This window comes from Muntiacus reevesi, chromosome 2 (assembly GCF_963930625.1).
Source record: "Muntiacus reevesi chromosome 2, mMunRee1.1, whole genome shotgun sequence".
Classification (NCBI taxonomy): Eukaryota; Metazoa; Chordata; class Mammalia; order Artiodactyla; family Cervidae; genus Muntiacus; species Muntiacus reevesi.
Genome location: NC_089250.1, coordinates 178601660 through 178629238, shown reverse-complemented (window position 1 = coordinate 178629238; position 27579 = coordinate 178601660). Strand labels below are relative to the sequence as shown.

General features: G+C 53.2%; 1 pseudogene; it reads right to left on the bottom strand.

Annotated features, from left to right (window-relative positions):
- The window catches only part of LOC136157331 (myosin-16-like), a 41491-nt pseudogene that overhangs the window by 6855 nt on the left and 7057 nt on the right, over nt 1-27579 (bottom strand).

Sequence of the window (27579 nt, the reverse complement as noted above, 5' to 3'; positions counted from 1 at the left end):
TGCAGAGAAAATCTGTGTCAGATGAGCTTTGTTCAGATCTGAGATATGGTGACGGTTGCCTGTGAGTTCAATGTCAAGGAATCAACAATACGTACTAAACACTGTGTGTTTTTCAACAGAAACACACATAAAACAGGATAACGTATTCATCGAAATCATATGTATGATGTATTGATGGGTTGAGAAAAAACACTGACCAAAGGTTTGCAGGAAACTAACCCTGTATTTCCCTGAGAGCAGAGGTTCAGGCTTTGCTAATTCAGTGACTTCACCACCTTGAATAATGAGAACTGAGTGTGTTTGTTATAAAAGGGGGCCCTGGGTTTGATACGATGGAGAGTCAGAGTCTAAGGGGAGGTGTTGCCAGAGGCAGTAGAGAGAGGCAATCTGGGGACATAGGTAGATCCATGATGTCAGCAAACACAGGGATGCGGGTCCACTGAATCTGGTTCGGGGCTTCAACTTGCTCTTGGAGCCTTTGTCTGGGCTAGGAGGTGTTCCATGCCACTGCTGGCACTGGTGGGTGGTCAGAGCTGGCTCTGCACTCCGAGTCCTGTATCTCAAGAGCTCACATCTGTTGTTGCTGCGATGTATCGAGGTTTGCTGATGCTTTAGAGCTCAAGGGCACTTCCATGGGCCCGCTTTGTCCTTACAACGCTAGGAGCATCCCTGCCTGGTGCCTGGGCCATTCTGACCCCCACCTGCTGCCCCCCTTCACTCTGAACCTGTTCTAGTTTGGGTGATAAATGCCACTATCACCCCCACCACAGCAAACCTGGAAGGGAGGCCGCCAGTGCCCGTGCCTGCTTGATGGACGAAGGCACTGTGATTCAGGGAGACTCAGTGACTTCCCAGGACCCCCAACTGAGGGGTGGCAAAGCTGGGATTTGAACAGGGGTCTCCTGTCTCCGAGCTCCACCTGCTCCTTCAAGGGGAGAGGCAGGTGGTAGCCACCTGATGCAGCTCCTGCAGCGCCCTCTTCTCATTCTGGAGCTTGGTGATGGAGTCTTCTCAAAGGGAGAGGTCCCCAATCAGCAGACGGACTTTGTGATCCAGGGCCTGGAGGTGGGGTGGGGGACTTTAAGGCTGGGAATATCCTTGGGGGCAGAGGGGAGGGGGCACATGCTCCGAGAGGAGGTCCTCAGCATGGCTGCACCCCAGGGTCACTTGGGGGCCCAGGAGATGCCAATGCCCAGCCAAGTCAGGATCTTGGGGTGAGAGGGCAGCGAGGACACCATCAGGCCTTGGCTTCTCAACGGCTGGTGCTTGGACAGCAGCCACGGCATCACCAGGACTGTTGGGAACACAGTCCCTCGGCCACACCAGACCTGCTGGCCCAGAGTCTGCATCTTATCAAGGTCCTGGTGGTTTGTGTGCACCTCAGCACTGGAGATACCCTGGTCCACCTTCCCTTGCTGGGGGGTCCCATCCATGTGAGATTGGAAGGGGGCCTGGGGCTAAGGGCCAGCCAGGCAGTACCAGGAGCCGGGGAGTTGCTTGCAGGGGAAGCAGCTGCTTGTTTGGGCAGAAACTGAGCAACTGAAGGTGACTCCGCCTTACAACAGGGTTGCTTCTTCTGGGAAGGGGGGTTGCAGATATGGTTGGTGGTGCAGAAAGATGTTCCATGAGGGGCTCCAGGGATGCTGAGGCTGAGTGAGCAGCGGGCCAGGCAGACACCCGGGAACCCAGGCACAAGGAGACCCAGCCAGGCCCGGGTGCCCCCACGAGGGGAGCAACCCTCGACCCCAAGTCAGCTGCTCTGTCTGACACCGTAGCATGGGCTGTGCGTGGCTACTGAGCCCTCGAAATGCAGCCAGGTTGACCGAGGAGCCGCCTTTGAAGTTGTGCTGAATTAAGTTAAAATAGCTGCATCTGGCTGGCAGCTCGGGTCCCAGGCAGCACTGCTGCGGGGCTCTGGCTGTGGCTCCTGCAAGGTGAGTGGACTAGGAGTTCCCTGGCCCTGGGAGAACTAGAATCAGGCCTGGGGCCTCCCTGCCTGCTTCTCCTTCTCTGTCTTGGTCAGCATGGTCTCCCCGGCCCTCCAGGTCCCACCTGAGGTCGCTCAGCTCCCCCTCCAGCTTGCGCTTGTCGGCGCTCAGTGGGCCTGACAGGCCTTCCTGCTCCTCCAGCCGCTCTCGCGTGTTGGAGATCGGGCTCTCCAGCCCTATCTTGGCCTTCATCATCGGGGTCAGGCGCTCCTCCACATTCAGCAGGTCCTCTTGCTCCTGGTGGAGGAAAGAGCGTTGGTCAAAGGCAGGGTCCCAGCACCTGCAGGGGACAATGACTGCAAACTGGCCTGAGCCTGGTGGGCCCCAAGCAAACGTGTCCCGGGGATTGGATGGGGAGCCGGGCTCTCCAAGCTCCTTGCCAATGTGCGGGACCAAGGGTCATCCAGGAGCGCGGTGCCAGACCTGCAGCAGCAGCATCACCAGGAAGCCGGTTAGGATGCGACATCTGAGGCCGCACCTGTAACCTGTTCATCTGAGTCTGCATTTTAACGAGATCCCAGGTGATCAGATGCACCTTGAGGTGTTAGGAGAGTGGTCTAGGAGAAGTCCAGGCTCTGCCATCTGGTCCGCTGACCCTGGGTGTGACTGTGCTTCCATCCACCCATGGGGAGGGGCCTCTCCACCCAAATAACTCCCAGCATTGGTTTAGCACTTTTGTGTTAACAATCCAGTTCCGTAGTCTGCAGTTCATCCTTAGAACAATGCTGAGAAGCAAGCCACGCAGGTGTTGAGAGAACCGACATGCAGAGGAGGGTGGAGCTGTCAGAAGGCACAGAGGCAGTAAGTGGGGTTGTCCCCTGGGGTCTCCCTGAGATGAGGTCAGTGGCCATGTAGGTAGAAGACCAGACCAGCTAGATGACTTTCAGTTTGCGGCATAAACTTACGGAAATTCAGTTCTTTGCAAAATAAGGGAAAGGGTCATCATGAAGGTGCTTCTGTAAGTGGAAGATCCTATTATCCCTGTGGTCTCACTTGGTCTCAGCCTCCCAAACACCAAATGAGGGTCCCAGCCAGAGCAACTTCTCCGGACTGTGGAGAGGCTGTGGAGGAATGATGTTAGAGACAGCTTAGGGAAGGTGGGTGGATGATGCAAGTGCTGACACCATGCTGGCCAAGGAGATACGGCCGTGACAGCAGGGAGGGTCGAGATGGCACTGGGCCCCTTCCGGTCACGGGTCAAGGGTCTTCTTCTGATAGCCTTGGGACCATGATCAGTCTCCAAAGTTCAGTCAAGTGGACTTTTCTACCCTGAAGATACACGTGAGAACTGGGTGTCTTAAGAGGTGGTTGTGACGGTCAAATCAGAGAAGGACCTCAGTAAACTAGCAGGGTCATGGCAGTGAACCCACTCATCGTGTTGGGAGTCCGGCTTCCCACAGAAACTAGGTCATTTGTTCTCCCTACTGTGTTTGCACTTGATGGGCGAGGAAGAGGAGTCAGAGAAAAGAGGGCAAGGTCCCAGGTCCCCAGGGGAGCCAGGGGCGTTCCTCCCACCATCTTGTGACTGCTCCCCCCCATGTCTGGATAATCCCCCAGACCCAGCATGTGCTGTATGTGTGCGTGCCCAGCCTGCGGCTGTGGGCAAACAGGAATGTGATGGAGATTTTTGGTAGTTGGGTCAGGGTGACGTGGCAATGAAGGAAAGGTAAGACTGGGAATTCCCCATGGCCTGGATGGACAAGGCTTCTTGGAAGGTGACCCTCCTTTCCCTTTCTGGGTCTGACTCGTGCCAAGGCCCCCAGCTCGTCCCACTTTGCCCAAGGCCCCACGTACTGCCTGCAGCTCATCGATGAGGTCGTTCTCCCGGCTGAGCGTGGCCGTCTTCTCCTCCAGTTCCGCGACCTTGCCTAGCAGCTCCTGCGCCTTGGCCATGGCACTCCTCAGCTCCTCCTCCTTGACCTTCATCTCCTCCTCTTGCCGGGCCATGTTCAGGAGTGGCTTGATCTGGGCGGTGAGCAACACCAAAGAGGGTTGGGGGGTGGGCTTTGCCTGGTGGCGTGGGGGCTCTGCCTCCGATGGGCCCTCATACCCCCTTTGGCGTGAAAAGAAGCTCTCGCTGCAGCTGTGCATCCCTGATCACCCACCGCAGGTCCATCCTTGCTCAGGACCAGCCCTCAGGTCGCTCTGGGAGCCGAGAGACACATTTAGGCGCAGTCTTGCCGTGCCCTGTGGTTATGTCTGATCTGTAAGTTCTGTGTGCTCAGGAGCACTGGCTGAATTCACAGCTCCGGTTTCCCTTGTATTTCTGCCCGCTGAGTCCTCTGTCGCTCTCTTGCACTCTGTCTTTCTCTGTGTCTGTCTTTCTGTCTCTCTCACTCTCTTTCTTTTGCATCTTTCATCTTCTCCCCAGCATGAAGGTCCAATTCCCCAAGTGCCCTTCCAGGTCTCCCACGATGAAGCTGGCTCACTCCTGCTCCCACTCAGCTGGCGCGTGTTCTGCCTCTGGCCTCCACCCCCCTCCCTCCCATCGCTGTGTGGCTGGGCCTGCTTTGCCTTCGTCCGGAAGCAGCGGCTCCTCTTCGGTTGGATGTCTCCATGGTTTGGGCACATTCCTCAAGAGGGCCTGGGCCCATCTGCTCCTCTGCCCCGCTAGACCAGGAGCCCCGCCAGACCAGGAGCCCTGCCAGACCAGGAGCCCTGCGCCGACCATTCCCAGCTCCATCCTGACCTCAGAGCACCAAGCAGGGTAGGCGGGACAGGCTCTCCAGGATAGTTCCTGATCAGTGGATACATTTTTCTGGAGGGCAAACACCAGGATAGATTAGGAAATGGAAATGGATTAGGGCGGAGGCATTGCCTCACTTTGAGGATTTCAGATAAACTTGTCCTCACCAGCCTGGTCTGTGGGAATCTGGGATCCTGCCGCGAAAAGTTTGCATAACAAGGTGATGGTAAGCATCACTTGTAACTCAGTAACACTTTTTATCCCAGCAAAACCTCCCCCAGAGTGTTGCTTTTTCCCCTGAATCATCCTATCCCGCTTAGTTAAATCAGATTAGAGTTTAGTTAACATACTAAGAATGAAGGATTTTGAGTTAATTTTACATTTTTACTCCTTGGAACAGGAACTTGCTCTGCTATGTTTAATTAGTGAGTTTCGCTTCCTGGTAAAGAGGCAGGAAAGTTTTCAGGCTCTGTCCCCTTGTCATCTGTGGTCACGTATGTCCAGCTTGGAAGGAATCTTAAAGGTTGTTGGTCTGGGGCTTCCCGAAGGGTAATTCATAAATTGAGCGGGGCGGGCGAGATGGATTCCACCATCGCATGGTAACCTTTAGATTTTCATTGGGGGAGACCGGGGTAGGGAGGGGGGGTGGGGAGTGGGGGAAGAAGGGATGAATTGGGAGATGGGAATTGACATATATAAACTATTGATACTATGTATAAAGTAGCTAATTAATGAGGACCTACTGTATAGCACAGGGAACTCCATTCAGTGCTCTGTGCTGACCTGCATAGGAAGGAAATCCAAAGAAGAGTGGATACATGTATACATGTAGCTGATTCACTTTGCTGTGTAGCAGGCACTAACACAACACGGTAAATGAGCTACAATAAAAATTTTTAAGGTTTGAAAAGTAATGGTTTAATAAATAATTTTGAAAAAAAAATTTTTTTTTTGAACATGGAAAAGAACTTGTTAAATCTACAAGGTTTTTTTTGTTTTGTTTTGTTTGTTGTTTTAGGCCATGCATGCGAGGCATGCGATGATTTTAGCTCCTCGACCAGAGATTGAACCCATGCCCCCTGCATTGGGAGCATGGAGCTTTTAACCACTGGACCACCAGGGAAGTCCTAAATCTTCAGTTTTTATGGATAACTTGCGGGGGATGAGACAGGTAAGGATACAAAGTTTCCTTTTAAAATAAAAATTTCAAAGTAAAACAGGGAGTTGCTTTAAGGAGAGAAGGTCAGACATAGAACAGGTGGGGAAAGTCCCATGATGTCCAAATTTGAGAAATTCTTACTTAGCTCCTTTTGCAATCTCAAGCCCTCCAGCAGGCTGGCCTGTGCATGGCTTCATCTGGTCATGCAGAATTTACTATACGCGCCTCTCACCACCACCGTACCTTTCTACTTGTGGTCAGCACCGATTGTTAGAAAGTCCTTTCCTACGGGGAGGGGAAAGAAGCTTCTGCGTGAGCTGTGGGGGGCTCCGGGCCCCCAGAAATGACCTGTGGCCTGTCCAGCCCTCCTCGTAGCTGCCCTGAACACCTCGCCCCTCAAGACAACCCTGTTCTTTGGCCTCCTGAACACAGCAGCCCTGGCCCCGGTGTCCAGTGGCATGCTTCCTCATAACGGGGGCCCCGGGCGGGATGCCAGGCCCCAAGATGACCCGATGCGCATAGAGTAGGTGGCTCGTGGACTCCTGCATTGGTTGAGAGTGGCCTGGTTGCTTGGGCACCTGCAGCCCCACCACCCGGCTGACTCACTCACCCTCACTGCCTCAGAGCAGCCTGGCAAAGGAAAGACAGGATCCCATGGTTTCCTAAAGCTGAGGACGTCACTGAAGGAGTTGAAGGGGCTTCAGCATGCCCAGGGGTGAGGCACTGAGCACCAGGCCCACATTTCAGCGGGGGGCAGGGTGGGCATGTTCTGCATCCTCAGAGGGCTTTATTTTGAGGAATAAGTTGAAAGTTGGGAGGACACACCGTCATTTTTCTCAGGGGGAGTCAATCCCTGCCTGAAAGGAGGCTGCACTCTTCCTCCAAGGCACTCTCATTTCCAGGCCGTCCCTGCAGCCTCCCTAGTCCCTAAGAGGCCTCTCACCCCCAAGAGGCCCCTGTGTCCGGAACGACCAAGGCCCCGAGGCCTGCACCTTGTTGTGGAGCTTCCACCGGCCCCAGAAACGCAGCTGCGGGAACTTGCGTGTGTTCCCCTGGATGACCTTCAGGCCTATTCTGCAAAAAAGAATGCGGGGTTGCAGTGGTTAAAATGCAGGTATGGGGAGAGAGTGATAGGAGACTGGGCTCCCCAGTGGCACCAGCTCCTCTCAGACATTTCCTCCTGCATTGCCCCTCCTTCCACTCCCTCACCGGAATCGTCCATTTAGCCTTCAGATCCCATCGTCTGCAGCCTCTGGAATCAGCCCTCCTGGCCCCTAACAGCTTCTTTCAGCTGTCATCCAGTGGGGGGCTTCTGGACACTGAGTCCCACCACTTAGCCCCTGACTCGTGCCCTTGCCTTTGGCCGGATCACAGGGGGCCTGCTGGTGGCTTTCCGGACTTCACTGCTGTTATTACTTCTTCACTACTGTTTTAATTACTTATACTGTGACCACAGAGGGCCAGAGTCCACCACAGGGCCTCCAGAGCTTTTTTCCAATTCCCATTTTAGGGAGATGGCTGAAAAACACGATTCTGAGGGCAGGGATTTGGAATGAAGGCTTCTGGGTTCTGATCATGACTCTCTCTGGCCCAGTACCTTAACCACCCTCTTGATCTCAGTTTTCACATCTGTAAAATGGGGTTGCTGGCCCCACCACACCCCTCTCTCAGCATCATCATCTGGATCAAGTAAGAAGACTGTGAGTGACTTGTCGATTGTAAAGAGAAAGGTTTGTGTTCGGTGGTCCCTGTCAGGAATTGAGCTGTGTCCCCTCCCAAAAGATACGCTGGAGTCCTGCCTCCCAGAACCTGTGACTGTGACCGTATTCGGAAATACAGTCTTTGCGGATGGAATCACTGAGGTTAAGATGAGGTCAGACTGGAGTGCGCGTGTGTGTGTGCTAAGTCGCTTCAGTCGTGTCTGACTCTGTGTGACCCCATGGACTCGAGGCTCCTCTGTCCATGGGATTCTCCAGGCAAGAATACTGGAGTGGGTTGTTATTTCCTCCTCCAGGGGATTTCCCGACTCAGGGATCGAACCTGCATCTCTTACATCTCTTGCTTTGGCAGGCAGGGTCTTTACCACTAGTGCCACGTGGGAAGCCCCCATCCTGGAGTGCGGGGGTGGCTGACCTCAGATGACTGGTGTCCTTACAGAAAGAAGGGAGGCCATATGAGGACAGAGGCGGAGACTGGAGCGCGGCAGCCACGGGCCAAGGAGGGCCTGGCCCACCAGGACTGCAAGAGGCAGGAGAGGCTCCTCTGCAGGCCTTGGAGGGAGCCTGCCTGCCAAGACCTTAATTTCAGACTCCTGGGTTCCAGAATTGTGGGAAATCAATTCCTGCTGAGGGTCCTTCGGGCCGGCAGAGACGCTGTCAGCCTCCCTCCGCACTGCCCATTGTCACTGGTGGAGCTGACTGCCGTGTGTGTGGAGGGGTTCCCAGCTGCTCCATGTGAATGGTGAGGCTTCAAGCCCACCCCCTTGGTGTTACCTTTGTTCCAGCATCTTGAATTCGACCCTCGCGAGGAAACTGCAGAGCCGCCACTGCAGCGTGGTCATGATCTTGGCGGGGCGTTCGTCCCGCATGTCCTCGAGCCTGGCCAGGATGCCCGCTCGGAAGAACACCTGGGGGAAAGACACGGTGATCTGAGAATAGCCCGGCTCACAATGGCAGATGCTTCGGAGTGGGGGTGGGGGTGGCAGTTCAAAAGCAAAGAGCGATATTTCAGAGAGGTCCTTCAGCGTTTGGAGACCCTGGTGCCGACATCTGGGGCCCCTGGGAAACAGCTGGCGTCGGCCTGGACACCTGCCCGGCAGAGCACCCCAGCCCCGGCGTCTGTCTCCTCTTGCTCCTCGTGGACCTTCCTGTGGCCTCCAGCCTGGCCTGGCGCTTACTAGCTGGGTCACCTCGGACATGTCTCCTCACATCTCAGGGCCTCAGTGCCTCATCTGGGAAATGGGGGTGTCGGTCCCTCCCCTAGAGGGTTACTATAAAAATAAAATAATGGGAGGAAGTGCTTCTGCAGACTGTGAAGCTCGTAAACTATGACAGATTATTAGGGTCCTCACTGCTATGTAAGGTGACTGCTCGGCAGCAGGACGCCCAGGGGCCTTCCTTCTTTGTTGTTCAGTTGCTCAGTCGTGTCTGACTCTTTGCGACCCCATGGACTGCAGCACGTGACGGGAGTGCATCACCAACTCCCGGAGCTTGCTCAGACTCATATCTAAAGAGTCGGTGATGCCATCCAACCGCCTCAGCTTCTCTCATCCCCTTTTCCTCCCGCCTTCGATCTTCCCAGTATCAGGGTCTTTTCCAATGAATCGGCTCTTAGCATCAGGTGGTCAAAGTATTGGAGCTTTAGCTCCTAATTTCCTTTAGGATGGACTGGTTTGATCTTGCTGTCCAGGGGACTCTCAAGAGTCTTCTCCATCCCCAAATTCAAAAGCATCAATTCTTCCTTCTTTACTACCTCACAAAGCAGGCTTGGGACAGTCATGGTCCCACGGATATGGGGTTGGAACCCCCTCAGAAGAATCCTCTATGTGGTTGACTGAGAGGAAAAAGGTGGAAAAGGATGCTTCTTCCCCCTGCCCACTTTCCACCAAAACCCCAAAGAGTAGCCGTCATGGGGTAGAGACATTGGGCTTGATATTTCCAAGTTGCATGTGGTTGAGGTTTGGTCTCTGAGGAGCAGTGAGGCGAGCATGTGGCTGGTGGGGCAGAGCCCACGTGAGTCACAGGTGGGGACGCCGCATACAGGCAGAGTCATTCTGTCCCTTGTTCTGCCCCTGCCGCCAGAGCCTGCCTGGCCCCCAGGGAGCGGAACTGTCCCCAGCAGCCCCGGGCCTTTACCTGGACCCGAGGTGCCCAATGCAACCCTTGGACTAAGCAAGGTGCAGTCTGCCTGCCCAGAGACAGCTGTGTCAGATACAGGCAAAGTCAGCCCCGGCCTGCCTGATCACAGGACTGTGGCTGGGGGTGCCTGAGGCCTGCTCTGTCCCGCCTAGTTCTGTGAAATTGGGCACGTGACCTCCACACCTTCTCCAGGCTTTCCTAAGTTTCCCACCCATCAAAGGTGGGGTAGGGGAAGGAGCTAGACTCTGGCTCAGGTATTCAGCAGTTCTGTGACCAAGTTCCCATAAGTCAGTTTAGCTCAATGGTGCAGGAGGCCAAAGCTAATGGTGCTGGCAGATTTGAGAGTGGTGCTACAATCCTGCTGACACCGCTGGCTACAGAGCAAGCTGCAGGAAATTAGGGACTCTGTTCTGTCTGCCTGCATATCCCTAAGCCTGGAACCATGCCTGGCACACAGGAGGTGCTCCATAGGTGTTGGATGCACATGCAACCTGGAACTTCCCCGGGCTTCCAGCCACCCCAGGCCAGCAGAGAAGCTGTGCCTGCCTAGGCCCCCACGAGACCTGGCCGGGCAGGCAACCCACTCAGGGCTGCTTGGCGGCCCGCGCTGAGCCTGATGCAAAGCCAGTGCCTTTCCCACATCGCCCTGGCTGTCACGTCGGGGTGCAGGCTGGTTGGGCTGCTGTCGAGGGACACCTCCCACCCTCAGCCTTGCCCTTCCAATCCCGACAGGATTCTGCAGGGCCAGGAAGTGGCGCAGACACAGGCCCCATGAGTCAGGGCCGGGCATTCGCTCAGTCTGAGTCAACCCCAACTCACCTGCCAGCTCAGGGCCAGAGCTCGCAGTGTGGGTGGGCTGGGCTTGGGCACTTCACCCCCAGACCTCTCCCGTACACGTACCATGGTGCCCTGGTCCAATCCAGGACCTTGATTCAGGTTGTCTCCTTTTATTCTTAGAAATCTGGGGCCCATGCAGTCCTAAGAAAAGTTCTCCTGTTCACTGAACACCGCTCTGTCTGAACTGAGTTCTCACGCACGCTAATCTTAGTCCTCTGGCTTTATCAGCCCCAATTTTTCGGAAGAGGAAACAGAGGCTCTCAGCATCTTGACCCAACTGGTCCACAGCTGAACTGGAATTCACATGTTGACACCCACCTTCCTGGGACAAGGCTGAGGGAGAAGACCCTACCTTGGTGTGTCCGATCTTGTATTCATTGACATCCAGGTTGATGGACCCCAGGAGCAGCTCTGAGGCCTTCCTGAGGAATCACATTGGGGTTCAGCACTTGGTACCTGTTGGGAGAAACAATGACAGTCCCCATCATCCCCAAGCTGGCAGCCCAGAAAGTCTGCCTGCACGGTCACCGTCCGTCTGTGAGATGGCCTTTGAGTCAGGTGTTAGACTTGGTTTGCAGAGGCCCATGGCAGGCACAGGGTGGGGGCTTACAGGAAGGCACCAAACCTTTCCTTCCTGATCTTTTCCTCCAGGCATGGCAGAACCACTCCTTTTCCTGACCTGCCAGCAGCCCCTTTAGTCGTTCCTCAGTTAGGGGCTTCAGAGGACTTGGATAGGATGACCTCTACTGACCCTTCCTGCTCTATCTTCTGTGACCATGTGTTCTAGCAGTTAGGAAGGGGGTCGAAGTAAAAGAACCCCTAAGATGGAGGTCTCAGTTTGGGCTCCCCAGAAACAGAACTTGAGACCAGGATTCAAGTGCAAGCAGTTTATCTGAGAGGTGCCAGAGCTGGGGAGTGGGGCAGGGAGGCCAGCAAAAAGCATGTTATCGAGTCAGTTACCACCAAACCATCTGGGGCTTCATGCTACTGGGAGACCCTGGTGTGCGGGACCAGCTCCCCCTAGCTCACAAGAGCCTCTGTGTGTCTCTTACCAACCCCGCATACAGTGATGTCACATTAGTAGCTTGAAATTACCACATGGTGGGAGTATTTATACCATGGAAATCAGTAGATACCACAAATCAGGGCTTCTTCTTTTTTTTTTTTTTCCTTTTAAATTTTAACTTGGAGCCCTGTTGTTAAACATTTACCAACACACAGCTGTCTGACAGCCAGTATAGAAGATGCCTCAGAGTTAGCCCATCACCAGGGTTGGGGAGCTGAAGTATTTATACGCCAACTGTCCTTAGTCCTATCGGTTGAGGGCTGCTCCTGGGCCGGGGTGGGGGTCATTAATTGCTGATCATTTCAGCGTGCCAAGAGCAAAGCAGACTTTTGCAGCCAAAGAGAGCCCGCAGGCAAAGAAGCGCAGGTACTGGCCACCGAAAGTCGCGTCATTGTGTACAAAAGTAGTGACAATGAGGCCCTGTCCATCAGGTGCGCACAGTGCCTCTCCAACGGGACTGTGTTTATCAAGAGCCAACTGCGGACACCGAGAACTGTGCTTGAGGTATCAGGAAGACTACCGCTCACCTCTGTGTGAACTCTGGGTACCGCAGCCTGTTTGGGAAACCCTTCCCACAAATCCGGAGGCCTTCCAAGATTCCGTTGCAAGCCAGCTGGTGCATGATCAGGTGGGCGTCCTTCGCGCCTGCCAAGAGGGAGGAACAGAACAGCGAGTTACTACCCTGGGGTATCCGAGGCCACTCCTTGTCCCTCAAGGACGCAGACCTGCATATCCATGTCCTCATCTCCTCTTGTCACTGCCCGGGGTGGGTCCCAGATCCCCCGCAATTCAGCCAAGGACCAAAGGCTCTCCTGAGTGTGACTCTGGCTAGACCAGCCCACTCTGCTGTACAAAGTAACAGCTAGAACGTGATCTTCGGATGATCCATTGTTGGAGGTTCTTTCAATGCCCGGTTCTGCCCCAGTCAACCTGTGATTACAAGTGGACTTAATGTGGAGCGAACCCCAACTTCACACATCCTGAAAGCTTCCAACTGGGAGGCATGTTCTATGAGGTACCTGATTGCTTAAACTCATGGGGGACGATACAGCAGACAAAAAGGGGGGAGGTGCCGTGCAGGGTGGTCATCAGCTTGTTCCACTGCTCCTGGGGATGGAGGGAAAGGAAGCATTAGCTCGGTGGTGGTGTGGCAGGACAGCTGTGCTCAGGAGAGGTATTTGTTTAGAGTTTAATTAATTTAACTATGATTACAATTCAGTTCTCCGGTCACACCAGCCACTTCTCAGGTACTCACGAGCCACGCATGGTTGGTGGCTATCGTACCAGACAGCATATTGGGCAGTGGCAGCTGTATTGGATAGAAAAGAACATTCCACCATTGCAGAAAGTTCTGTTAGATAGCAATGCTCTCAGAGGTCCAGGGACTTGCCCAGAGTGACAGGTTTTACAAGAAGTGGGATCCTCTGAATTCAGTGCCGGCTCACTGTAGAATCTTGCTTCTAGAAGGAATCATATGCCTGTATGTACAAATCCCTCCCCAATTTAAACCTCCCTACTGAAAAAAAATTTTTTTTGAATAAATAAATAAACCTCCCTACTGATCCCTCCTCTTCCAGTTGGGATACGGTGGGGTGGCCCACTCTGCCTTAGGAAAGCCAGATCCTTGTGAAGTACTGAAATCATTCTATGTGCAACATCTCCCCCATTGGCTGCATTTCTGCACTTTGAAACATGTTTCCAGTAATGCCCAAACTTTGTGGAAGTTGTGACCAGCCCAGAAGATCCACTGGCACAAGACCATAGGCATTGATATTTCCACTTGTTATGTTGGCCAAGTCCCATCATCCCCTGGATTTTCAGTCTGAAACAGTGCAGTTGGACTGGACCGTCTCTAAGGGATTTTCCTGCCCTGCGGTCTGCGGTTCTGTGCCACCTGCAGAAGGAAACGGACCCCTCGAATGAAAGAGGCGACCAAAGGCATAGAAATGGACTCATCCTGTCCTGGGCGGCGAGATGGCAGCCAGACCACATCTCCAGTGAAAGGGAGATTTGGGGGTACTGGCCACCAGGCGGCCTCTGGGGCAGTACCTACCTACTTACCCTGTAGTAGCTGGAGACAGTCTTGAAGGAAGACCCTCGTTTCCGCTTCTTGCTTCCAGCTGAGGAAGAGAGAGAACCTTGCTTCATGTCAGTGGCCAGCAGAGGGGCAGACTCAGTGTCAAGGATGTATGCTCTCTGGTTTCGAAGAGGCTTGTCTGGGGGCTAGCTGAGGGGGGCCCCCACACCAAGTAAATGAGATCTACCAGGGAGAAGGTGAACGGGCTGCCCTGTGGCATAACAATCACAAGGAGTGCCATGCGCCCTGGAGGGTCTGTGGCCCTGTGTGATTTCAGGCTGGCCCGAGGCCGCTTGCTGCCACCACTGCCTGAGGAGCGGAGCCCCCAGACCATCCAGAGAAACTGCGTGTTGGTGGCGAGCACATCTCCCAGTCCAGGAATATTTGCTGTTCTTGTCCCTCTGAGTGGTGGCCCTGTTGGGTGTTCCCCTGGGGCCACAGGACCTCAGCAGGGTAGGAGGCAGGGCTGGGCTTGACATTTGGCTCAGACAGGAGAGCGGGAAGCAGAAAACAAGCACAGTGCATTTGGGTGTCCGCTTCTCCGAAGAAATATTGCTCTCCTTAGAGGTGGTATGGGCCCCGTGACTGAGTCGGCTGATGGAAGCTCCCAGGATGCTTCTGCATCTTTTTATTGCACTGACATCCATAGACGATCTCAAGCAACTTGTTATTCATTCATTCATTCAACAATAGTTGAATATGAGAGTTTGGTTTTCTTCTTTCTTCTCCTGGTCAGTAAAGGGCATCAGCACAGAGAGACTGGACACGTGAGGGGGCAGCCATACCCGGCGCCTCCTCTTCCTTGAAGAGAAGGGCCAGGATCCCCAGGCTTGACTTTTGGAACGAGCCCACCACTGACTCATTCAGGGGGTCTTTGTTTTTCTCTATCCAGCCCGTGATGTTATAACCCTCCTGGAGGGGAGCAGATGCCAGTGGTTATATTTCAGCCCCAGGGCCACCTTTCAGACCTCACAGCCAGATCCCCGGCCCCGTCTCCTGGGGCTCCAGTTCTCATCCTGATGACTTGCCTGGAGTCCTGTGATGTCCCCAGAAGCCCCACGTCTTGGGCATTTGCAGTTTGCCTGTGTAGGGCACCCCATCTCTGAGCTGTGCCCACATACCAGGACTCCCCAGTTACTCTCTGCCAGGTGTGACCTTCTCTTGCATGTCTGGCTTTGCTGGTCACCCTGAGCCTCCCCAACCCCTGGGTCTCCTTCTACCCAGGATGGCTGATCTTAATTCAGTCTCAGCAATTGGCCTTGACCTGTGGAATCCCAAGCCACGTGAAGAACTCCCTACAAGGGCATCGGTTCTCTCCTTGCTGGGAAGCTGAGAAGCACAGCTCCCTCCCCCACCACCACATTGCCTGTTGGGAGCGGGGCTCCATCCATCCAGCGCCATGGGCCCAAGTCATTGGCCACACACTACTGTCTGGTTTCCATTTTGCAGGGGCCCCAGCTGGAGAGGCAAAGAGGAAGGCGTCTTTCAGCTCTTCCCCCTGAGCACGGAGAATCTAGGGATGCAAATGAGAAGCCAGCACCTTTGGGCTCTCCTTCTGCTACATGATGTACGACGTTCGTCACCTCCAGGCCCCATCTTAGAGCCTTCTTGGAAGTGCACAGGCCCCCCTTGACTTGGGATGTCCCATTGCTACAAACACGGAGCCCTCTTCATTTCATCTTAGGGGGTGAGGTGGAGCACTGCAATTCGGCCCCAAGCCCGCTCTGGGCAGCGGCACAGTCTCTTTGGCCAGTAATGGGCATCATCATGGCTGTGAAGATCATAAAAGCTCAGCTCTGATGCCCAGTCAAACAGCAGCTTTCCTGACAGCTTGGTCCTAAGCCTGCCGTTTCCCCAAAGCTAAACCCACAGAGGTTCAGCAAACACCGTGGTAACCAGAGGCACTGGCATTGACCGCAACACTGCTTGCCTCCCCCGTCAGTTATTCAAATACACCTGAGTCCTGGCTGCACTTAATTTCCCTCTTCCCCAAGGACTAGGTTTGTCATGAGTGCAAAAGCCACTCTATCGATGTCACTTTGCTAGTTCAGGGGCCATGAACTGTCAGAGGGATGAGTCAATCAACTGGGGAATAACTGATTGGGCTGATGGATTTTTTTCCTTCTTTTTGCAAGTGTTATTTATTTATTTATTTATTTTACTTTGGCCATGCTGCGAGGCACATGGGATCTTAGTTCCTCAACCAGGGATTGAACTGATGCCCCCTGCAAAGGAAGTTCAGTTCAGTTCAGTTCAGTCCCTCAGTCGTGTCTGATTCTTTGTGACCCCATGGACTGCAGCATGCCAGGCCTCCCTGTCCATCACCATGTCCCGGAGTTTACTCAAACTCATGTCCATTGAGGCGGTGATACCATTCAACCATTTCATCCTCTGTCGTCCCCTTCTCCTCCTGCCTTCAATCTTTCCCAGCATCAAGGTCTTTTCAAAATTGGAGTTTCGGCTTCAACATCAGTCCTTTCAATGAATATTCAGGACTGATTTCCTTTAGGATGGACTGGTTTGATCTCACTGCAGTCTAAGGGTCTCTCAAGAGTCTTCTCCAACACCACAGCTCAAAAGCATCAATTCTTCAGTGCTCAGCTTTCTTTATAGTCCAGTTCTCACATCTGTACATGACTACTGGAAAAACCATAGCCTTGACTAGATGGACCTTTGTTGGCAAAGTAATGTCTCTGCTTTTTAATATGCTGTCTAGATTGGTCATAATTTTTCTTCCCAGGAGTAGGTATCTTTTAATTTCATGGCTGCAATCACCATCTGCAGTGATTTTGGAGCCCCCAAAAATAAAGTCTGCCACTGTTTCCCCATCTATTTGCCATGAAGTGATGGGACTGGATGCCATGATCTTAGTTTTCTGAATGTTGACCTTTAAGCCAACTTTTTCACTCTCCTCTTTCACTTTCATCAAGAGGCTCTTTAATTCTTATTCACGTTCAGCCATAAGGGTGGTGTCATCAGCCTATCTTATTGGTATTTCTCCTGGCAATCTTGATTCCAGCTTGTGCTTCCTCCAGCCCAGTGTTTCTCATGATGTACTCTGCATATAAGTTAAATAAGCACAGTGACAATATACAGCCTTGACGTTCTCCTTTCCTGATTTGGAATCAGTCTGTTGTTCCATGTCCAGTTCTAACCGTTGCTTCCTGACCTGCATACAGATTTCTCAAGAGGCAAGTCAGGTGGTCTGGTATTCCCATCTCTTTCAGAACTTTTCACAGTTTATTGGAAGGGCAGAGTCCTAATCCCCTGCAAGTGTTTCCATTTCTGGCCAAGATCAAAGTCCAGTCATCAAACGGAAGGCCTTAGACAATGGTGTGGGCTTGGCATGTCTGGGGGCATTTTTGGCTTGGTTGCTTTGGAACTCCCAGAGAGAGAAGCGAGGCGGAAGTAGGAGTGGGAGATTGTTTCAGTCTGCTGGTCACCCTGTTAGATGATGGCCATGTTAGTAGAAGGCTGGAGGCCTCAGGGAGGGCATGGCAGGATGGACTTCCACGGGTGGGAGGTGGAGGTGCTGGGCAGGTGGCCCCCGGGGGTGGTACTCACGGCGCCTGTGTAGTGGACGAGCTCGAAGTGGGCCTAGAGCCCCTTGCCCTTGTGCCTCTTGGGCTTAGGAAGCTGCTGGACTTACCCAGGTGGTTGTCCTACAGGGCTGCCTTGAATGTGGCATTCGTGGCCTTGGGGAAGATGCACTGTTCCTCTAAGATGGAGAAGATGCCCATGGGATGGAAGGAAAGAGGAATGGATGGCATTAGAGGAGGCCAGTGGGTGACTGGTTGCTGGCCTGGGGTTGGTGGGAGGGATGCCCCAGACCCGATGTGGCCAGCCAGGATGCAGAACTGGACAGCCACCTCTGAGCATGGTCTGGTCGTCCATGGTCTTCGAATGCCATGGCCATATAGACTTGAAAGAGGCTAGAATTCATCAGGTCCAAGAGAAGGGAAGACTGATGTCTCTAGGCTGCTACATAGCTCCCTAAATGCTAATCTCAGGTGCCAGGCAAACTTGACTCCCAGAAAAATGGTGAGATCAATGACACCTGTCTTTCCCACATGTCTCCTTTATCAGCTCCTCCTTCTCAATGACGTTCCTGGCAACCAGGGGCCTCATGTGGTTCTAGGTTTCTTCCCACCAGAAAAAGGAGCTCACAAATGCCCTTAGCGACTTAATATGCCCTCTCCCGTGGAAGGTCTGGATTTCTGAAGCAGACTCCTAGAAGAGGGCAATGCTTGTTCCCAAAGCTCAAGCATGAGAGCCTTTCGGGTTCTGTGACAGCTGGACACAGTCTTAACCACCGGACCACCAGGGAAGTCCCCACAGCCTGTTTTTGGTGACTTTTCCAGGGAGGTAAGCCTCCCACTGAGGACTCTTGGCCGCCTTGATGATAACTTCTCTATGACGGACCCGAGGATGAGCTTTGGAGGCAAGGTATATTCTTTATTTTTTATCTTCTTACTTTGAAATAATTTCAGGCTTGCAAGACTAGTGCAAAGCATTCCTGTACACCCTACATCCAAATGTACATCCTTCTCCAAATGTTTCTGTAAAACTCTGTACAATAATGAAAACTAGGAAAACACAGACTGTGTTCACGTTTTGTCATCGGCCTCATTAATGTCCTCTTTCTATCCCTTTTATGCATTTAGTCAAACAATACATATTCTTTTTTATTTTCTTTTCCAATTAAAAAATTTATTTTGCTGAAGTATAGTTGATTTACAGTGTTGTGTTTTTTCTGCTGTACGGCAGAGTGATTAGTTATATGTATGTAGACAAATTCTTTTTCATGTTCTTTTCCACTATGGTTTATCACAGGATATTGACAATAGTTCCCTGTGCTCTACATTAGGACCTTGTTGTTATCTACTCTATATAAAATAGTTTGCATCTACTAATCTTATATATTCTCCAGTGAGGGCCATTTGCTAAAACATTCCCTATGGTGTGATTACACGGAAGGCTATTAGACGGTTAAAACCTGACTCTGCCTTTCATAGGATGGATGACCATGGACAAGTAACTTCATTTTTTTGGTGCCTCAGTGTTCCCATCTATGAAATGGTTATAATAAATTACCCCCTGCACACAGGAGCTTATGATGATCCAATGAGTGAAGGCCTAATACAGCCGAGCTAACAGTAACCATTGCAGTGGATGTTGTGCTGTTTTAGAGAGGAAGCTTGAGGTCAGATAAACCAGAGCCATCAGCTGTGTTGCTGATTCCCGCAAAAGCACTGGTCCCTGTGAAATCCCCTCCTGAGCCGTGCCCCAGTCAGGGTCCTGACCTCTCTCCAAGCCCCTCCTTCGAGAAGCGGGGTCCCTTTTCCAGGAGGTCGATGCAGGCCTGCAGGTCAAGGCCAAAGTTTATGAAGACTCATTGAATACCCTCCCTCTTGCACTCCTTCTGCTCCAGCACAAACATGTGGTGGTAGAAGAACTACTGCAGCTTCTCCTTGGTGAAGCTGATGCACAGCTGCTCGAAGCTGCTGAACTGTGGGGTGAAGATAGAAAGAGGGGGTCAGCCCAGATGCAGACAGAGCCTCCCCCTGGAAGGGTGGAGGGCTGGGCCACCAGCAGAGCTAAAGCTGGCCAGTGTCTGGCACAGCTGCAGATGCCTTAACACCAACTACCCAGTCAGTGCTCCCAGGCCCTGTGAGAAGTGCCTCTCAGCCCCCCTCCCCGTGAAGGCTCGGAGCACCTCGACCACAGGGCCTGCCTGAGCCTCCCACTGCTGCTGCAGCACCCGAAACTCAGACTCCAGCCTCATGCAGTGCATGAGCACCAACGTGGAAAGAATCATTTCCTTTCTAGGCAGAGAAATCCTTTGAGATGCTTTGTGGGTCTGACTACCCCCCACCCCATGTGCCTTTGGATAGGTCTCTCTGTCTAGTTTTTCTCATCCTCATCTGGAGGATGAAGGGGTTTGAGGAATTTGCAAGCCTTTTTTATTCATTTTTTAAAAACCAGATACTGCTTTCTCTTCATGAAAGCCTACACAGAAGGGTCTTACAAAAAACAGGTCAGAGGAGAGGGGCCGTTGTGATCACAGAGCCACCTGCATCGAGCGTGTACATGTGTCAGACACCGGCTAAGCTGCATCTGCAAGAATGATCGGTGACCCCATTAAAGATGGGGACCTGGGGGTGCACGATGGCGTGAAAGTGGCGGGGCTGGGAGTCTAGCCCTGTTTGTCTACAGCACATGCCCCACTGTTGGCGCAGGCGTTTTCCTCCCTCCCCAGCCCCACCCGGCTGGCCATCGGCAGCTGCCCAGGACTCCAGGCAGCACAGTTTGAGACTCTGTCTAAGGCCCTTTCCACCTATGAAATGAAATGATTCTATTGTAGACAGCAGCCAAATTAGCCTTCTAGATCCTGAGAGAAATTGAAAGTGAAAGTCTCTGGGTCATGTCTGACTCTTTGCAACCCCATGGATTATACAGACCATGGAATTCTCCAGGTCAGAATACTGGAGTGGGTAGCCTTTCCCTTCTCCAGGGGATCTTCCCAACCCAGGGAGTGAACCCAGGTCTCCCGCATTGCAGGCAGATTCTTTACCAGCTGATCCACCAGGGAAGCCCAAGAATACTGGAGTGGATAGCCTTTCCCTTCTCCAGGGGATCTTCCTGACCCAGGAATGGAACTGGGGTCACCTGCATCGCCGGTGAATTCTTTACCAGCTGAGCCACTAGGGAAGCCTGATAGAAATGCAGCTAAATTATTTTTTTTAAACCCCAGCTGTGGCTAACAAAAGTCCTGCAATAATAGGAGAGCAGAGCTGGAGTACACCTTAGCGGTCATCACCTCCAGCCGGCTCATTTCAGAATTGAGACAGCTGAGGCTCAGAGAGGGGTAGCCACTGTCCAAAGGCCACACAGCTGGTTGGTGGCCAACCTGAATCCAGAACCAGGTCTCCTGACTCCTAATCACGAAGGTCAAATCTTCCTGACCCACAGCACCCATCTTGTGATGAGGCCTGAGTCTCATTTGTCTGAGCAAGAAACGAGGACCACCAGTGCTGTGCTGATAAATCAGCTCTCTCTCAAAAAAAAATCTCCTGTTTTGTAGTGTTGGCCAGTCTCCACAGTGTAAATGCACCATGAACATGTTATCTACAGGGTGTTGACCAGCTCTCAGAATTCTTGAAAATTCCCCCAATCAGCTCTGGTGAGCTGGGACAGGCCGGCTTCAGTCAGCGCACAGTTCATTCTATCTGTTGTGACTTGGCACCAATACATGAAAGATGGAACTTTCTGGAGGCCAGAAGCCAGAGAGCCAGAAGCAGACTGAGATTGGCTGGCCCCAGGTTGAAGGTGAGAAGCGAGAGAACCTTGATGAAAAGGCTCTTATCAAAGGAGGGTGGCTATGCCAAAGTGAGGCCAGACACACCTCCAAGATCTTGAAGCCAGAGATGTCCAGCACCCCAGTGAAGAACTGCCTCTGCATCTTGGTGTCCAAGATCTTGTTGATCCTGACCGCCAGCCACTTGAACATCTTGTCATACATGGCCTTGCCCAGGGCCCCGATGGATTTCTGGCACTGTTCCATGTTCTGGCCCTTCTGCACCAACTCATTGCCTACTTTGACCCGCAGCCTGGTGATGCCCTTCTGGAACTCCCTGAAGTTGAGACCCATGAGGTGGGCAAATTTGTCGGCCACTGAGCAGGGACAGATAAAGCAGGAGAGAACCTGCGCTGGAGAACCCCAGTCCCTGTCTGTTGTATTTAGAGAAGGGGTTGTGGGGAGAGAGGAGGAGACCCCCACCCATGTTGCCATCGAGAAAACGGGTCTGAAGTTGTGCCATAGATATACAATGGAATACTATGCAGCCACGAAAAAGAACGAAATTTCACCATCTGCGTCAGTGTGGCAGGACTGGAAGGTCATTTTGGTCAGTGCAATAAGTCAGACAGCTAAAGACCTCTTGTATGTGGAATCTCAAATAACAAACTAGTGAGTATAACCTAAAAGAAGCAGACTCACAGATACAGAGAACAAACTAGTGGCTACCAGTGTGGAGAGAGAAGCGGGGAGGGGCAGGATGGAGTAGAGGAGTAAGAGGTACAAACTATTAGGTAGAAAATAAGCTACAAGGATCTATTGTACAGTACGGGGAATATAGCCAATATTTTATAATAACTATAAATGGAGTATAACCTATGTTGTACACTCGTAACATAATATTGTACATCAACTATACTTTGATTTTAAAAATTTAGAAATATTGGGGAAAAAAAGAAAACAGAAGTCTGATAACGGTTTCTGCACTCGCTCGCTCCAGGTCAAGTGGCAAAGCGATACAGAAACCACAATTATGTCTCTGACTCTGTCGTGCCTGTTCGTGGCTCTCGGCGTCTGGTATTAAAGGAACATCCTTGGTTTACCGGATGTCTCTGACATGCGCGGGAAGCCCTGGAGAGCCCCAAGCCCCCCCCTGCCCCCGCGGCTGGCCACCCGCTCCCCGCACAGCCCCCGCCCCACGCCTGCTCTCTGTGGGGCCCACCTCGGCCTGCCGCTCTCTGGGTTTCTGCCTGAGCTTCACGTTGCCGAAGTGCGTGATGCCCCCCAGTCAGCTTATACACGTCAGTCTTCCCGGCGCTGAAACCCAGCACATCGAAGGCTTCCTGCAAGGCCAGCGGGGGAAGAACACCAAGGAGCTCCTGGCTTCCTGTTCCTCGGGGTGGAGGTCAGCATCAGGGGTCACCAATGGGCCATGGCGGCTCGGTCTGGGCGCTGGAGGTCAGACAGACCCTGATCGGGGTGAGTCTTTCCTCCCAGGAGCCCAGGCCAGATGCTCTGCAAGGTAGTCCTTGTATTCATTTAACCTTCCGGCCTCAGTGTAGCCATCTGCAAAATGGGGCCTGTAGGTGATCATAAAGATAGGCCAGAGTGATAGGAACAAACGGGAAGTAGTGTTATAATCCCCACCACTATTACTGTACAGGCTCCTTGCTAGGTCCTGAGAGAAGGGGAAGGCGAAGATGCATCAGCATTTGATTCTTTTGTCAAAAAGAGAGAGAGTTACACAGTATTCTAACGGAAGTCCCAGGTGCTCAGCATCACAGAGGAGGAGAAAGAGGTGCCATGGGAACTGGTGGGACTAAAGGGTGATGTCTCGCTGGGCTGGGGGGGAGGAGGAGTTACGTGGCGTAGACCGCCTGGCAAGTCCCTGTTGAGTAACAGCTCAACTCTGCAGAGAGAAACTCTGCTCACTACGACGCGCTTGGGGAAAACGCCGGCTGCAACCCCAGAAATCTCCAAGGGAGAATCCAGGCTGCCGCCTGGCAACTCTGCGTGTGGCCTCCGACCCCGCCCCACCCAGTTCAGATGGCAGTGCCTGCAGGGCCCCAGAGTCGCCCCGTCTTTCGCCGGCTATGCCCGCCCACCCACGTCCGTGATCTGCGGCTCCTCCCCATCGTGCATGTTACCCACCACGGTGACGCCCTGGCTTACCCAGGGGCACTCCTTCGGGTTGGGGACCAGCAGCAGCCTTTCTGCAAGAAAGCAGGTTAGCGGGCTGGTGACATGTGGTTTCCTTCTTTTTTGGTTTTTTTAAAAGATTTTTTTTTGACCTGGAGCAGTTTTCAGTCCTTTATTGAATTTGTCATAATATTGCTTCTGTTTTCTGTTTTGTCTTTTTGGCCCTGAGGCATACAGGATCTTAGCTGACCACAGGGATGGAACTCACACCCCATGCGTTGGGAGGCGAAGTCTTAACCACTGGAATGCGAGAGAAGTCCCTTCGTTTTCATTTTTAAGCTCTACCTCTAAATGCCTCCCTGTGCCGTGTATGATGGTGTTATCGTGGTGGTTACAGAGCTGAATACAACGTGCTCCGTGCCCCTCGAGCTCACCTGGACTCAGGGAGGGACTTGAATGAGGCACGTGAGGAACTCTGGAGTGACAGGAGGGTCTCAGGAATGTGGCTGTGCCCTTTGTCACTTGGCCCAGGACCTGGCACCTGGTAGACAACTAGTAGATGTTTCTGGAATAAATGAATGCACATCTTTCTATTCTCTCTCCTGTAAAAAGCAGGTCATGCTCAAAGGCAGAAGTAAACCAAAGATTGCAGCAGGTAGTGATAATCACTTGCATATAATATGCCTGGGATGTTGTCACTTTTACAAAGAAACACACTCACTTCTATTTTTCTTCAAATACGTGCCCCTCTTGTTCTGTCTTTTTCACTTTTGGAAGAGACATGGATGTAAGAAATACTGTCCTTTCCTTTTCTCTCTACAGCCTGAGATGGAACATAAATGGTGCCTGCCACTCTGCTCCAGGGTCAGGAAGGCAGTAGGGCTTGGTGGGGAGTGTGGTAGACAGGAGAGCTTGAGCTCCATCCAAAGGGCCCACTAACACTCAACTTCCCTGACGTGTGCCGCATGCCTCTCTTTCTCTGGACCTTAGCTTCTGAGCGGGTCTGCCATGGACAGTTGAGCAGGTTGTTGGCTGCACCAGGGCATTCAGCTGAGGGCATGAATGCAGTCTGCTTGCTGAACTGTGCACAGGGTGGACTGTGTCCACATGCAGTGGTCCTGGGCTGACCTCTCTGCTGGTGTCTGAGTAAGACACGGAAGGCGTGCGCGCATGCTGTTGCTCAGTTGTGTCTGACTCTTTGCGACCCCGCGGACTGTAGCCTGTCAGGCTCCTCTGTCCGTGGGATTTTCCAGGCAAACATACTGGAGTGGGCTGGCCATTTGCTTTTCCAGGGGATCTTCCCAACCCAGGGATCGAACCTGCGTTTTCTGCCTCTGCTGAATTGGCAGGCAGATTCTTCACCACTGAGTCACTTGGGAAACCCAGACAAGGAGTCAGGGGAGGAGGCAGGTGGATCTAAAGCCCTGCGCCCCAGGTCCATGTCTCAACTATGGCATCTCAAAGCCCCATCTGTGAAAGGGGCCAGCAACGGTGTGAAGCCTCATAGGCTATTGTGAAAGTGGGTGTGAATCGAGCTTTGAGAAACTTCCCTGTAACCTCTTCACATAATTCTCAACTAAAGAGATTTGTGTAGAACCACAGAACCCCTCCATGCACAGGAAATTCTTTCGTTATTGGAAATAGTGGAAAAGCAGTTAAGGGACGATGAGAGAGACGTGAAGATCTTTACTGACAAGCTCAGGCTTCCTGATGGAGAGAATCTGGTAGAAAATGTGGTAGCTCCTCTAGGCTGCTTGCCGTGAGGTGACACGAGATTTCTGCAAGAGATCTGGGAAAGAAGAAGCCAACGTGCCCGTGAGTTCAGCCCGTTCTCCCTGGAGTGCAGGGCTCCCCTCCCCATAGAGCCCAGTGCCATGTCCAGGCATAGGCCCTCTTCCCTCTCCCCCAGACCCATGGCCGGGGCAGGGGGCTGGCTTCTGAGGGAGGGGGGCCTGGGAGTAGGGCTGACCTCCTGCGTGTGAGCCAGGCTATGCTCAGCCGGGCCCCGCGCTTGAGTCCCTCTGCTGCTATGTGGAAATTCTCAGTACTTTTGGAACAAGGGGCCCATGCTTTCACTGTGCGCTGTACCCCATAATGGTAGCTGGTCCTGCCCCCCAAGAACCCTCTGAAAAAGGCCTGACTCACAGCTCTTGATGTCAGCTCCCTCCAACTTGCCCGTAGCTCCGAAGTGGATCCAGATGAACTTGCCCTGGGCAGGGAGGGTCATGAGGGAGCACGTGTGGCACTCCCGACCAAGCTTGTCACCTGGTCACTCACTGGCTGCGGTCGCTCGTTGACCCCCCCACCATGCCGCGTCCCCCACCCCCGAATTCTAAGGGTACTGAAGGAAGGTGACTGGGCCAGAGGTGGCTGTACGTGGAGTTCTGGATTTCCCCCTCGGACAGGCAGAGGAGGACGTGGGCAGGTCTTGGAGCTAAACCTATGGTCTGGGGGTAGCCTGCAGCTTTGGGGCATCTTATGGAGCAGAGGAGTGCCCTGCTAGGACCCTCTGGAATTCCACCCTAGGCAGGCGTACTGGGAATTATCAGTCCTGAATATTCATTGGAAATTCTGACACTGAAGCTGAAACTCCAGTACTTTGGCCACCTGATGCAAAGAACTGACTCATTAGAAGAGACCCTGATCCTGGGAAAGATTGAAGGTGGGAAGAGAAGGGGACGACAGAGGATGAGATGGTTGGATGGCATCACCGACTCAACGGGCATGAGTTTGAGGAAGCTCCGGGGGTTGGCAATGGACAGGGAGGCCTGGCGTGATGCAGTCCACGGGGTCACAGAGTCGGACATGACTGAGCGACTGAACTGACTGACACATAGAGGGCGCTGCTCCACGTCTCCTTAAAGAGAGACACCGAATCAGTCGCGGACAAACTCTCCTGGAAATCGGAGTCTCAGCGTCTCCATCACCTTTTGCCCTCACCTCCTCCCCGCCCAGCCCTCTTCCCCAGGCAGTATCTCCTGCTGGGGTCAGCAGGGAAGGGCAGGTCACCACTGAGCTCCGTCCATGACCCAGCTCCCACCAGACAGGCTTCAAGGCCACCAGGGCCCTGGGGACAGCGCCTCTCCCGCATCCCGCCGCCGAGGGGCCCCTGGGTGGGGGTGGGGGGATCAGCCTCCAGCCGCTGCCATCTCTGGGTTCCTGTTCTGACTTCTTAGTCCTTCCATCACCGTGTGCCCACTTCTCTGCACTCAAGGCCCCTGGATTTAAATACTGAATTGGACTCTTTTTGTTTGTTTTTTAAAGCATTACTTACTATAAACCATTTTGTTTTTATTTATTAATATTGTTTGGCCGCGCCGCACGACTTGTGGGGGAGTCTTAACTCCCCAACCAGGGATTGATCCTGTGTCCCCTGAGTTGGCAGTGTCTTAACCACTGGACCGCCAGGCAAGTTCCTGACTGATAACAGTCTCTGGGAAGGAGATGCTGGGAGTTGTGTCATCCCACTGGTGAGTGTCAGTCAGCCCTGTTTCCTCCCTTGGGATGGGGTGATAAAGCCTTTCCCACCACCCTGGGGTCACCCCTGCCACCGTCACACTGATGAAGCTGGAGAAGGTGGTGTTTTTGGTGGTCTTGGCGTTCCTGAATGCTTCTAGTACAGGGTTTGCCTGGATGACTTGCTCCTCCAGGGGCCCCTTACCCAGAGAGAAACACAAGGTGGGGCGGCCTGTCGGCTGCTGCCTGGGAACCCAGGGCTTTCAAATGACAGTGGTGTACGTGCCAGGAGCCCAGGAGAGGCACGGCCTTGGGGAGGGGGAGAGAGAAGGACTGAGGGGACGTGGGAGGAGGGCCACCACCTGAGGACTGTCCCCCGCAGCCCCTGCCATCGGAGCCCCCTGCCAGATGACAGGCCTTGATTCTTAGCTGCTGTTTCTTTCCTTTGCTCTTGGTGGAGAGACTCCTATGTGAACCTTAAAACCCTTCCCTGGGCATCCCTGGTGCTCCTCCAAAGTCTTCCTTTCCTCTCTGTTGGCTTTTTACAGTTGCCGCTGGTCCAGCTAGTGCTCCCTGGGCCCTGGGGCTCCCAGGCCTGCAGAAGCAGCTTAGCCAGGAGCTGGAGGTCCCTTCTCTCCCCTGCCAAACCCATGGGGCTCTGGCACGGCACTTCTAGGGGCAGATGTGGCCTGGGGCATCAGAGTCTGTCCAGTGGGTCAGCTCCGGGTCTGCAGCCATCTTCTCCTCATGGGACTCCAAGTCGCTTATCTCTAAGCGACCATCTCCTCATCAGTAAAGTGGCCCTAACCCAGAGAGCAGCTGCGAGGGTCACAGGGCTCTGCTGTGTGGACCCAGAGACCCCAAGTGTCCCAGACGGCCCTCCCGTCCCATCCGAGGACTGTTTGCCAGTTCCTCCGATGTTGCCAAAGTACGGGATGATTTCTTCGTGTTCTCGGTCTTGCCGGCACCAGATTCTCCACCGCAGGTGGAGAGCAGGAGCAGACACATGAAGGGCAG